The sequence below is a fragment of the Pieris napi genome, chromosome 3 (genome assembly GCF_905475465.1).
Source record: "Pieris napi chromosome 3, ilPieNapi1.2, whole genome shotgun sequence".
Lineage (NCBI taxonomy): Eukaryota > Metazoa > Arthropoda > Insecta > Lepidoptera > Pieridae > Pieris > Pieris napi.
This window is the reverse complement of record NC_062236.1, coordinates 12,650,471-12,665,879: the sequence shown is the minus strand read 5'-3', so window position 1 is coordinate 12,665,879 and position 15,409 is coordinate 12,650,471. Positions and strand designations below refer to the sequence as shown.

At 33.1% G+C, this 15,409-nt stretch overlaps 1 protein-coding gene and 1 non-coding gene across 2 annotated transcripts in view; both read left to right on the top strand.

Annotated features, from left to right (window-relative positions):
• Positions 1 to 15,409, top strand: part of LOC125063377 — a 56,583-nt gene that overhangs the window by 36,395 nt on the left and 4,779 nt on the right. The window lies entirely within an intron of this gene.
• Positions 14,656 to 14,728, top strand: Trnak-cuu. Its single transcript has one exon. It is a non-coding gene; the product is annotated as a tRNA-Lys (tRNA).

Genomic DNA, 15,409 nt, shown 5'->3' with positions numbered 1-15,409 from the left:
ATCATATCCGAGAAAGCGTAACATTTGCATAATATCGGAATTTTCGGTGGTTCGCAATCAATTACGTAATATATATGTATGTAAACATATTTAGCTAATTATCGTTAAATCGGAATATTATGAAATATTTAATCTCTATATTAATATTACACAACGTCATAACTAATCGATTTCTATACGACAAAGTTAATGACATTTCTAATTATTTAAATTTAATGAGATGTTAAATACTTTATTAAAATCACTTTTAAGCATTCATAAAGGAAGGATATATATATATATATATATATATATATGTTACATATGTCATAATAATAAAGACTTCGAAAAGTATATTTTGTTTGATGTGCATTTTGTAAGCTTTCCGTAAATACTACATTTTTCTGTTTCGCTGGCATCGGAAGTAGGTTAAGATGTACTTTTTTAAATAAACTATAGTTAAAGTTTTTTTTTTAACAATTTACTAACAATTAAAATAAAGTAATAAGCAATTAAGTAGTAATTAATTTATAGTTTTTGTCCGCCACTCTTTTTAATCGCCAAGTTTTGAGTCCTACAAATTGTTTAAACTGGAGCAAATCAATCCCAAGGATTAGGAACAATTAAAAAAAATATAAAAAGCGTTTAGCGAATTTATTTACAATTGCCTTTGGGAGCGTTCAAGTATTACGTAACGAATTTTGGGGGGGAGGGGGTCCTTTTGTAAAACGTTACGATGCGGGGCGGGGATTGAATTACGCGTTATTGTTAATATTATTTTCGACTTTCCACTACTTTACACCACATAATGGTAACTTTTAGGTATAAAGAGTCACTAGGTGGTCACGAAACGTTTTACTATACTGGGTACAGTACTGCACTTGGGTACAGAAAAATGTTACGGCGCGTTACATGGGGGGGGGGGGGTCAATCTCCAAAAATTGTGTGACGTAATACTCGAATGCTCTATATAAATTTGTTTTCCAAGATTCGAACTATACAACGGCGTGACGAACTACGGTTAACAATAGAATAGGTGAAGCGTAAACTTCTTGCAATCTCCTTTAGGCCACGGCGTCTGAACATATGCAAATGACGTGGTGAAACACCACGAACGGAAAGTATTGCTAAACTGTTGTTGCTTGGATACTGCATCGCTTCCAGATCAGCTGGTCACGCACTAAATGATTCACTTCGATTATTCGAGTAACATCTGATTTCGTCAGACTTCCTTTGTGTATATCTGTATGTACTAACATATATATTTTAAATATGGAAATTAATATAGACTATGTTAATCGGAGTACAAGAACACAATTTTTAATTTAACTATAAAGTGAAAAAATAATCCTTTTAATAATATATTTTAGTTATTATATTATATTTATTAAGGTTTAGATTAAAATAATGATATTTTTACGTTGCTTTATTCTTTTTTTTAATGAATAAATAAAGAATATTTACTTTATTTAATGTACATTTTGGATGCGTTTTAGGAAAATATTTACTCAAATTAAAAAAACAAAATACTGTCTACTGTACTAACTTATTATTCTTAATAAAGATAGAATTAATTAAAATTAACCGAACCAATCCGACTTGGGGTCCTTCAAGAAAGAATGTACCAATTCATAAAAGGCCGGCAACGCACTTGCGAGCCCTCTGGCATTGAGGGTGTCCATGGGCGGCGGTATCTCTTAACATCAGGTGAGCTTCCTGCCTGTTTGCCCCCTGTTCTATAAAAAAAAACAATATTCTAAACCTACATATTGTTAATTACTTCTTTCTGAATTGGGTAAATACAATAAAAAAATTGTACCGGCATTCGCCCGCAAAGATTTCTTAAACATAATACTTCGGTGAATTTTGTGATAGCGTTTACTACTAAAACTCGTTCCCTACTGGGTTCTATACGCCCTCAAAGAGTTTTTACTACTACCTAACTACTTGCTACTACACACTACCGGCTACTTGCCTGTAAAGAATTATCATTTTACAAATATCTAATTAACGAAGTTTTTATCAATATTATCCGCAATACCAACGCTTTTGCTAATTACTTATTGACATATAATTAAATTTCTCGTGAAAGTCACCTGTCATCGTCCGTCGATGAACTGTTTCTGATTCAATGACTTTGCTAAGAACCAGTCGTGCATGGATTAGCTAATATATTCCTGCAAAAACTTTGTATGCATAATTAATAGTGGAATATTGATAATCATAGTGCGATTTTTACTGGAACTGACCCTTGAGCCTCCATTCTAGATTATTTTCAATTAGAGCAGTGTTGGCCTAGTGGCTTCAGCGTGCGACTCTCAACCCTGAGGTCATAGGTTCGATCCCCACCAATGCACTTTCTGCCTATGCGCGCATTTAACATTCGCTCGAACGGTGAAGGAAAACATCGTGAGGAAACTAGTCTTAGACTCAAAACGTTGTGTGTGTCAGGTATAGGAGGCTGATCATCTTCTTGCCTATTAGATTGACAAATTATAATGATGATGATTATCTAGATTCAGAAATCTCAGGCACAGTTCTAAAACAGTTGTCGCCTGATTTATTTGATTTATTGAATAGATTCTCAGTTTATTTTATAATTCTTCTATTGTATAAAATATATATAAAAATCTACAAGCTATATCAGACCTTTTATTCACTACCGTACCGTATTAGGAGAGCTTGAATAAAGGTATAATCTTAATATATAAAGCGGCTTTATTCAAACGCATTCGAGAACGGCTGGTCCGATTTTCATGGTTTTTATATACATATATATATATAATAGGGGGGCAAACGAGCCTACGGGACGCCCAAAAAGGGCAGTCATCGTACCCCATGTACACCCATTTTTAGTAGGTGCGTTGCCGGCCTTTGAGAGAGGAGTACACATTGTTGTATTTGTAATGTAATTAGTAAATTAGTGATCGTATTACTTTAATTAATTGACTCTGATCATTTTCAAATATTACGCCTTTCACGAGATATCGAATTTAAATGTCTCTCTCTGTCTCTCTCTATCTTCTTTCTTTTCCTGTGGCCTTCCTGTGCACACTTACGGAACGAGATTTTTACAATAGCAATCGCAGAAATCGTATTCAAATTCAAGAACTTTCCAATATGCATGTAAAAATTAAACAAATGTATTTTGTTAACCTCATTGCATACATAATGAGATATTCTAAGACAATACAATCATTGGAACATTCATTTGTTCAATTATAATGATTAAAAGTAAGTAGTTAAAAAATAGATAATTCTACGGAGCGGGTGGGAATAATGTTTCTGGAACACCGAAGATTGTACTGTGGGTATTTACAAAAAAGGGCAGGTTAAAAGCACCTATAACAAGCTTTTATAGGTATTATTAAAAAAAAAAGCAATGGTGCTACAACCTTTTTAGGTTTAGGCCTCAGATTTCTGTATGTTTCATGATCATTTGTTAATCTAATAGGCAAGTAGGTGATCAGCCTTCAGCGCCTGACGCACGCCGTTAAGTTTTTGTGTCTAAGTCAAGCCGGTTTCCTCACGATGATTTCCTTCACCGTTCGAGCGAATGTTAAATGCGCACATAGAAAGAAAGTCCATTGGTGCACAGCCGGGGATCGAACCTACGACCTCAGGGATGTGAGTCGCACGCTGAAGCCACTAGGCCAACACTGCTCTTTATAGGTATTATGAGAGTGGAAAGAAGAAAATCTCCGCGTTATAGTTGGATTACTGTATAAGTTAGGTTACATCATAATGTAATGTATGTGTTAACGTAAAATTGTAAAAACCGTTAGATTGTAATCTATCTCGCGAGATTATAAACTGTCGAAAGATTGTGAACCTCAGCTTACTGCTTACAATTAAATAAACTTAAAATCGTTTAGAAAAGAGAAAAGGAAATAAGATTAACGACATGAATGACAGTGATAACTGGTCTGTCCGTCTTTTGTCTATACATATGTGTGTAACGATAATGTTTTAAGTAAACGACAAAAGTAAACTTCTACCGTTCGATTGTATCTATAGAAATAAAAAAATAAAATATGTTTATTATGGAACATAAGATACGTGTATCACTTATTCCACGTCATTAAATTTGAATCTGCAGGCATCCCTACTCATCGGCAAATAAGACAGGGTCTAGGCCGAGAGAAAAAGCCGGCGTAAAAAACTCTCGGTACTCTTTTAAAATAGCAAATCATCAAACAACACTTATTTTAAAACAAATATCGCATATTAATTAGAAGTAGCCTGTCTAGCACTAGGCCCAAGCCATTTTTATATGATGATTGTTTCATTTAACTTTTTATTAATTGTCTGGACAAAGACATAACCTAAGACTAATACAGTTATGCCCCTATAACGCGATTCCCGTGGCTCATAAAACGCGGTATTTCTCCCCTATAACGCAGATATTTATATAGTTATATTTCTGTAGTGTGAAATTTATAATGATTTGTCAAGAGCATTCGTTTTCCCTTTATCTTTGTTTCAATTGTGTTAACTTAAATTAAATAACTTTATTAAATTCGTGTTCCTAGATTTTGCTTGCGCGATTTCCTATAAAGCGTTACTGTAATTTAAAATTAACCTAATTTACTAAATACATAAGAAATTGTCCAATAACACTCATAATCTCTATAAAGAGAAAGACACTGTTCTTTTGTACTATTAATTATTATACATTATGGTAAAATTAAAATTCGTATTTTCAACTGATTAATGAAAAGCCAAAATAAGCTTACAAAAGAGTTGCGTGTTGACATGCACATCGTTACGTAAATCAAGATCTTGGCTAACGGTTTTTCCTTTATTGTACAATCTGTATTTGTAATAATTCTTTAATTATAAGGTCTTTTCTGTTAAACAAAGGTTATCGTCGAAATTTACGAATGACATTTTTGTTGTCTTTAGTATACCTTAAGGCAGTAACTTAATTTTAATCTAAAAAAAATGTTTATAAAAAACACAATCCTGTCCTAACATAAACTCTACCCTAACTCGACAAGACAATCGGCAAACACAAGAAATTCATTTAAAAAACTAAGTTACATATTAAAAATAAGTCACTACCATAATAGAACTTTTGTTAGTTCACTCAACGGACAATAAAAAAGTTCCGGTAACATGTAATTCGTTAACTAAAGTTATATATACCGAATTATATGTTTCCAGAAGGTTAGTCGTAGCTGTGGGCACATGAAGTAACGGCGGACGATGTCGCCTTCTGACGTACCCATCAGGTACATTGAAGCAATCTATAAGCACTATTACCCATTATGGGTCTTTGTTTATAGGCAAGATAGTCAGTCTTGTGTGCCTGACATACGCCGTCGAATTTGTGTCAGGCACTGGAGGCTGATCACCTACTTGCCTATTAGATTTAAAAATGATCATGAAACAGATTCAGAAATCTGACACCAAAAACTAAAGAGGTTGTAGCGCCACAGATTTTTTTATGGTAGGTCCAATATGCTACAGATTATAATAATTTTAATTACTAAGTATACAAAAATCCTAAGTATTTTTAAAGCCTAATTAACAAATAACTCCATAATATTTATAATTTCAACATTTATTAATAAAAACGTATATTTTCCAATACGGTTTAAGAGAACTAACGCGTAACGCTTCGTTGCACGCGCGTGCCTAACCTTTAGTTTTTGCTGAAACGGCTGTTAAAATACCAGCAGTTAACGGTTATCGAATTTCGTAATGGCATCAAATATCGTTATTTATATACTACTTGCCATCTGATTTATAATACCCAGCTCTAGTGAGTATGGCATCCTTGTTTCCTCCAGCATGTTTGTGCGAAGTTGCCCATGGTCCAACGCAAAAAAATATATTTACTCATTCGAAAATAGTTTTTATAGCTCTCAGGAACCTCATATGCAAATTTTGAGACTTTTTTTTTAAGACAATTCACACCAATTGACCTAGTCCCATGCTAAGCTGGTGAAGCTTGTGTTATGGGTACTAGGCAACGGATATACATATATATTATAAATAGATAGACTTATAAATACATATTTGAACACCCAAGACCTAAGCACAACACCAAATGCCCATCACACCGATGTTCGTCTCAGCCGGGGATCGAACCCGGGACCCATGGATTCGCAGTCAGGGGTACTAACCACTAGACCAATGAACTAACTTCATTGCAACCAAATGCATTCTTGTTAACCATCCTCCAATCCACCAACGTCTTTTTTAAGTTTATATAGAGAAGCATCTTTTTAGCTACATTGAATATAGAATATTATTGCTTTGATGCTGATGGGGCCATAGTTACTGCGATACTGTGGATATCACGACGTTAATTATTTTACGAAATTACTTTCGCATATATCGAAACTACATTCGTGAAACTGATATCACATGCATGGCACTAATTTCGTAATGTAATTTCGGCTTAAGGCCCTATCCCAGCACGAATTGCTGTGTCAGTGTCTCGGGGTGGACTGCGGGGCGCAGTTGAGAGCTGGAGCACTGAGGCGCGCCGGCCCGTAATAACAATTAGTTATGTAAAACATTAAATTAATGTGAGTTTTCAATTTTTTTCTGAAATGGATTAATTCGCTTGCGATAAAATATATCGTGTAAATTTCAAAATCATGTTCTATATACAATTTCGTCATAAAATGAATTCAAAGTGTCAAAAATTGGCTATGTTTGGATTTTTTTTCTATCGAGCGAAGTTATTTAAATCGTGTATCAATCTTTCAAAATGGATACATAAACTACTCAACTCCACCATATATTTTTTCCATTACTTCAAGAAATTATGACGAAAAATGGAAAGAAACAATGTACTTTTTTTGAGTTAGGCGACCATATAGGTCCTTAAAGTTGAAGAAATCGTAAGGTAAATTTACAGCATAGACACAGAACTACTATACAATTGATTAGCCGACCCATTTGTCGTAAACTCCTTTCACAAGGAATAATAAAGTTTCTTACATTACCATAGACGATTGAGATTTAACAAACGAAATACATAAAGAGGTTACATCACAATCGCATTACAATGAGCAGTATATCATTTTAAAGAAAGGTGCCTTTTATCAGAAATTGTCGCAGCGGGGAATAATGCATTCCTTGCGGAGATTGATGTTACATTTTATGTAATTCTCTTTACGAACATTTATTGCAGTAAACTTATAACGCATTTTATATTACGCGATTTCCGTCCTTCGTAGAACGCGGATATACCTCCATATAACGCGGGGATTTCACACGTTATTATTCTACTGTTGTACCCTTTAACGAGAAAAGTTAGACGTGAATTATTTGTGCATAACGCGTTATAGAGGGTAATACAAACGCGTTATACGGAAAACTAATGCGAAGCGTGAAGGTAGCTAGGATATAGGATATCAAGATAAAAATAATGTATTAAATTTAAAAATCTACGCTGTATATTATAATTTTTTTGTCATGATTGGAAATTAAACAGGCGTTTTAATAATTTTATAACGTAGTGATAAAATAATATAATAAATCACTATGATGATATGATTTATACTGTTAATCTAAATTCTAAATTCTACATCTTATACATTATTTTAGACAAATTTGCACGCCATTAGTCATTACGTGTGGTTAAATATGCAAACTCAGATTGTACCACCATATTCTAAGTCAAAGTCAAAATCATTTATTCCTTTAGGTAACACAATGTACACTTATGAAAGTCAACAAAGAATTACATATTAAATGCTCAATGCTTCTAATTTTTTTCTGCCAGTTCTCAAATCAAGGACGTCGGCAATAAACTCTCCGCCACTCTTTTTAATCGTCAAGTTTTTTGTTTTACACAACGTTTGTAAGGAGCTGCAACCATTACACCATGTTCCACATGACATCTTAAGTAATCGATAATTAATTATTAATAAAAAAAATTAAAAACAAATATTTGTCCTCTATCAGCAGGACGCATGGTGAAATAGGAGCACGCACTTACATTCTCGTGGTAATAACCCGCAAATATATAGTCGAAATAACTAACATCACCGCATATTATAAATGCATTGATTTTTGTTTACATGACTTTCGTAAGAACTTAATCTCTTTAAATAAGACACAAACAAAAAGATTTTGCTTAAAAATCACACAAATTTTGTGTTTACGTTTTCCCCAAAATTCAAAGATAAAATGCGTAGTGCGTGTTGTGTAAATTAATGAAAAAAGTAATGGCAAACTTTCGTTATCTCAATAGAATCAGGCCGATTAATCTACTTTCCACATACGATACATACGCGAATTATCGAGAAAGTTTTTTATTTACGGTTCATTGGAAGCAATTAGATTTTCGATTTTGAATATATTTCTACAATTTATCGTTTACTATCAATTCTAGGAATTCATATAACAGATATGTAACTATAATTTTAAAAATCCGGCGAGATTGTACCTTCTAAAGATAACAAACTTCTTGTTTACAATTTAGATACAATTATCTGGACATCGTGAAATATCGCGCACGGTACAACTTAAGTCTGGGCCTCAGATTTCTGTATCTGTTTCAAGATCAATCTAATAGGCAAATAAGTGATCAGCCATCTTTGCCTGACACATGCCGTCGACTTTTGGGTCTAAGGCAAGCCGGTTTCCTCACGATGCTTTCTTTCAACCGTTCGAGCGAATGTTAAATGCGCACATAGAAAGTCCATTGATGCACAGCCGGGAAATGAATCTACGACCTCAGGGATGAATCGCACGCTGAAACCACTCAGCCAACATTCGTGTTACCCTCGAATTACATATTCGAAACCATTACCCTCCTTTATACAATGAAATTGAAATTTCTTAAACGATTTCGATATCTGACCTGGATGCTTAATGACACAATAGATATGTTTTACCGTATTTGGTATTCTTGTTTTGGGCATCATATGTTGCAAACATATGTTATTGGCTAAAATTTTAACATATTTCGTACAAATAACTACATGCGATGTTAGCTTCCTACCTAAGTGTCTGTTATTGACGAGGATAGACGCCAGCGATGGTAACTTCAAATAACGATGCTTTTGTATAGAAACACTTGCAGGGGTGAGAGTCGTTGAAACCACTAGACTTTCACAAAGGTCGGCAACGCACCCACTAAAATAGGTGTTCATGGCCTGCGATGGCTGCATTTTTCGCGTCCCGTATGCTCTTTAGCCCCTCTATTCTATTAATAAAAATTTCTTACATTTTAAGTGTATTTTCCCCACTGCTTTTCACGCTTTGTAAAATATGGATATAACCGCATAACCGCTATGACCACAATGACTTAAATACAATATGAAATGAATTCATCTCATATAAATATGTATGAGCTCGGCAACGTTCTGAGGCTGGGCCTTACTTTCTTCGGCCCACTAACATTTGCCCTCAACAATAGATCGACAGGTTTTTAATAATGTTTTTAAACGTAAAGATTTAATTTTTTTTTTATAGACGAATAATTTGATTTAGCCAGGGTATTCATTTAAATGCCATAGACAGAAATAGAACGTACTATACCATACACCTAATTAACCTTGGTTATCGAAAGGTATATATAATATAAATAAATACAAACTTTTAAATGTTAATTATTTCAATTAAAAAACGAACGAAACAGTTGTCTTAAAATATCACAGACCTTTTGTATAACAAAGTTATAACTACTATGTTAATTATTTAGCTCAAAATAATATAAAGATATATATATCATCCTATAAGACCAGAAACATATATTTTTTACTGTATAAATATGTAGGTTGCTTACTGATTTGACTTTGATTTCATATTTCCACATGTAAAGTGTGGGAGAGTATTGAGACCATAAGTTCTATGTAAATATCTTAACTATTAATTAATTATTATTATGTATTATGATAATTAATATGACATTTGCATGACTTTTATATATCAATCAATATATATCAATCTGAATGTATTCCTTTCCTTGCAAATAGATTTATTATTATATTTTAAAGTAAACAGGATATAGACCTGCTCTTCTTAATATAATGGTGGTCAACTGCGAGAAACTGGTGACTTCTGGAGATACTTAGCTCGCAATTGTTAGTTCTGTTTTTTCAAGAAGAGCGTACCAACTCTTAGTTACTCTTTGAGTTTCCATGGGCGGCGGCATTACTTAACATTAGGTGAGCCTCCTGCCCGTTTTGCCCCTATTATATAAAAGATACTATACGATGATATATTTTAACCAAATTTCAATATAATCCTCAATTATTCTGTCTATTGTGGTTTATACCTGTTTATATAACTAATTTGGTTTCGTAAAATTTTTGTTTCATACAATTCAAAGAGAATATTACAAATTCTAAAAACCTTGGGAATGGAAAGAGCAGCGTGGAAATTTTTCCTCGTGTATCACGATTTATGTAAGAGATATGCTCACGCTATGTTGTACTAAATATAGATATATTCATTTATACACGATAAGTTCGGTGGTGGTTGTTGTATATATGTTCAGTTATATGTTGAATGAAACACTTTGTTCGAAGCTGTTTAAAACATGAGCTTATAACTAAGATAACATTAGGGGTTGCGACGCTTGAATAACAAAAAACTAACTTGACTTATTGAAGAGTTCGTAAATCTAAATGACACTTATGTTACTGGACATTATCGGAAAGGCACATTTGGCTTCAAGTGTTGGGGCTTAATTAATGTTAGGTTAGGTATATATATATTTATATTCGTGAGTTATATAATAAGTAATAACAAATGCATAAATAGAAAACTAAACAAAATAAAAAAGTTTGGGCCCATACAGTGTAGGTACCATTAAGCAGCATTTCCTCACTGTATTGCGATACTTTCTCGTTCAGCGAGGAAAGCACCAGCTCTAGTAACATTGGTATCTTCTTTTATCTTTGTCATCTTTGATATATCAACAGCTATGTTCTTTATATCATACATTAAAAATTAAACTTCGTACAAGGGAGCGTTCAAGTATTACGTTACGAATTTGAGGGGGGGGGGTCCTTTTGTAAAACGTTACGATGTGGGGCGGGGATTGAATTACGCGTTATTGTTAATATTATTTTCTAATTCGAATTTCCAGTACTTTACACCACATAATGGTAAGTTTTACGCATAAAGAGTCACTAGGTGGTCATGAAACGTTCTCTATACTTGGGTACAGAAAAACGTTACGGCGCGTTACTTGGGGGGGTCAATAATCTCCTAAAATATCATATGTTCCATTTATTTATGACTTTGATTAGATTTAGACATATGTATTTTAAACATATTAATTTTAGCCGCCCTTCCTCATCATAAAAACAACATCAAAAATATTAAAAATAAAGGTATCGTTGATCCTCTATCGTGTTTCTTCAATCAGGTGGTAAATGAAAGTACCAAGTTTAATGTTCGATTATAACCTTCCAAATGGCCTTACATGACTCCTGAGTCATCGGCGGTCAAGGTTTGCGGACCGGAAGGAACCTTCATACTTGAGACTCTATTAATATTTTGGTCAGATCTTTCTAAAAAAGGAAACCCGGCTTATGATTGGATTGTATTGATGTGTAAATGGTGAGAAAGAGTATTTAAAATATATTTTTAAACATTGGCAATTGTCATTGCGGAATTCATTTATTTATAAGAGTGAAATATGAAAACTCGCCATTCTGCATACCCACTAAAAACCCCAAAGCGCCACCCACACCCCAGGCGGGATGCGGTAACAGCAGAGGCTCATCCGATTAGTCTAGTTGTAAAGTCACTGTCTTAACTAATGTAAGCTTTCTCTTTTCATCACAACGTACATACAGGATAGAAAGAGATAAAAGACAGCAATTTAATTTATGAAGAAGGGAATTATTATTTGGTGTTAAAGATATCTAATAATTCCTAACAGCAACATTCTTATTTGTAGTTTTCACTGGACCAACTTAATTCTATATTAATTTGCAAGAATATGGTACAAAAATGATATGGTGGTACAATCTAACGTTCGCATATTTTGCCACATATAATGGCGTGCAAAAATTATATAATTACATATTATAGTCAATTCTTATATTATCCCTGCATCAACACATTATTAAAATATATTATTATATTATCAAATAATTATTAAGTATGTCAGCAAAAAATAATTAATAGAATAATATTTTTTTTCAAAAGTAGTACATTGAGTCGATTTTTTTTAGGAAGATCTTTTAACGTTTTTGCCATAAGGTGTATTTCCTATACAATTCCAGATTAATTTTTGGCACAGCCAATTTCACCCCAATTTATGTTTTGTGAACGAATAAGAATATTATTGTTATCATATATCTAATCTAGGCTATACGTAGTACTAACTTTCTCATACCGGCATACATAGCAAGTTTTACTTTTAGCAAAACATAACCCACAAACCTGACCCAAGATCCCTTTAGAATTCCTGGCTAAAGAAACAGCCTTCAAATGGCTTTCACAGCCAGTTGTGGAATGCGTTTGCGGATGGCTTTGAATGACCCTATTACTGAGATTTTTCTTTGACAAGAATGTTCACACTAGCAACCGGCTTTATACTGAGATCCGACTTCAATCTATAATAAGAAATGCATTGGTGTAATGGCGTGTGTCTACCGAATCAATGTTTTACGGTACTAAACGTTGTACCTTAGTTCAATACTTTGAACAAAACAAAAGCTATGTATGGTTGCCTAGCAACGCGAACTTGGCTTAAGCCAAAACTGAGACAACTATATATTTACGTAACTCATGTATCGTATACCTTCAGATTATAACACAAATTAGCAGTAAATAGTAAATTTAATGTAACTAAACAAATGCATAATCTAATATATAAAATTCTCGTGTCAAAGTTTTCGTTGCCATACTCCTCCGAAACGGCTTGACCGATTTTGATGAAATTTTTTGTGCTTATCGGGTATCTATGAGAATCGGCCAACATCTATTTTTCATCCCCCTAAATGTTAGGGGTAGTCCACCCCTAAATTTTATTTTTTAGACAAAATTTTTAATTTCTATTTTTTTATGATACAGCATTAAAAAATACATACAACCGTTACTTTTTTCACTCCTCTACGATCAACCCCTATTTTTTTTTTTAAATATACATGGCAAAACGACGTTTGCCGGGTCAGCTAGTAAATAATATAAAAATCTCTGGTATCCTATATTAGATAGAATGGCTTTGTTATTTCTCTTTCATATTGAACATATTATAATGATTATTTTTCCGACCCTAATGTCGGCCAATAGAATTGCACCATTCGACGTCACGTGGTACAACCTACATGGTATTATACTGAAAATTTTTTGTGAAAATTTTCTCTGGTCGTTGCTTCAAGAAAAGTATTAAGTAGTTGTTTTATTCATTATGAAATTCTTATTTGTTAACTGTACATTTCGTCTCATGGTGCAATTCTATTGGCCGACATTTGGGTCGGAAAAATAATCCCCCGAATACCACTCGAGCTTCAAAATGATCTGGTATTTCCCGATAGGTTCGTTGCAAACAATTAATATAGTTGTCATGACGACTATAGTCGTGTGGTATTACATATGATAAATGCATCTTACAAATTTTTTTTTGTACAACTAGGTAATAATTTTTAACTGTGTTTGTGTTTATTTTTAAATGTGTATTCCGTTTTTGGCTTTTGTGTGTAGTTTATATATTGTATAATAAGTAGCTGAAGGAATACTGATATGCAAATAAATAAACACGTAATTCCATACAGTAATCACATAATCTCATAATTTAGTATGCTTTCTTAAAAACGTATGGTGATTGGTGGCCATACATTTGATACCTCTAATGAGTTTGAATGCTTTAAATACCGATTATTATTCTATTAATATTCTATCGTGCCTTATATAGAGCGGGAAATTTATTTAAAACGCCAGTGTTATAAAAAAATAAAAAAAATATGTTTATTATGGAACATAAGATACATGTATCACTTATTCCACGTCATTAAATTTGAATTTGTAGGCATCCATACTCATCGGCAAAGAAGACAGAGGGTGTAGGCCGAGAGAAAAAGCCGGCGTAAAAAACTCTCGGTACCCTTTTAAAATAGCAAATCAGAGTGCGCTAATCTTTTAGTGCCCTAATCTTTGATCATAAAATATATATCTCTACAGAAGTAATGTCGAAAGCGAAGTTAGTATCAATATAAGACTTTAGAAGCACAAATTACTGGTGTGACGAGTTATGTGATGATGTAATTCAAGTTCAAACATGTGGATAGCTGTTCCATCAGGAAACTCAGCGTTCAACATTCCTTTAATCTGCAATTTTTTTAAGAACCACATTATATAGTTCACTATACTGAAGAGGAAAGTTTTTTATTCTTACCTTAACCAAACCAAAATCAAACATTCCTTCTCCATTAACAGGAATCATGTGTATTTATTTACAATAGCTTGCCCAATACTCGGCGCATTGATAAATTGGTTCAAGAAAAATAAAATATTTAATGTGACAAGCATTTATAGGCAAACATAACATACACGTAGAGATAAATACATATATAAATAAACTAAAGGAAAATGTTAATAGTAATGAATTTTCCTGAGTAACAGACTATTTATATCAATTTAGTTTCTATATTTGTTTTAAATTGCGTTCTAAAGTATCTACCTATCTCGTACTAACACAAACTGCAAATATTCTTCAATTAGTATTCTATTTTTGACAGTTGTGTATAAGCCCGGCTAGCTCAGTCGGTAGAGCATGAGACTCTTAATCTCAGGGTCGTGGGTTCGAGCCCCACGTTGGGCGCTTTATTTTTGTTTTTTTTTTTTTCAAGTTGAAATGTATGTTAAAAATATCTATATAAAATCATTCCTAAAAGATACTATTTATAAACAGATCGCCAAAAAGCCATCTCACCCAAGAAACCCTTAAGTAATTATAGGAAAATCTAAAAGGTATTACTTATTATGTTTAGTATAATAAGTTATATGCACAAAAACAGCGGAAGATTATAAAAATTAAAGAAAAACTAAATTAATTAAGAAAAAGTATGATTATATAAATAATTATTTATTATATATTCAATCCTTATCATTAGTGTAGAGTGTACATTTACTTATTAAATTAATCTAGACATGCGATATTCTCCAAATATATAACCTTATCAGAAGCATAAATTCGTGTATCATGGAAAGTGAAGAGGACAGGCCCAATATGGAAACCACTTTCTTTTTCATTTCGTGATGATTTCTTTACTCTCGTCGGCAACAATCGTTCTGGGAATTATTTTAACAATATCTCTGTTTTTGTCCATTCTAGTTTACTAACACTTAATTAATTACAAGACGTGATACATGGCAATTAATTATCAACATCAGTGCAGTGCAACAGGCGTTGTTCGGTTGTTTTCAGAGTTTGTGGCATTTATGTGTGTTTTTTTGGAATGATAACTCCAATATATCATTATTCCTTATTGCCAAGACCTTG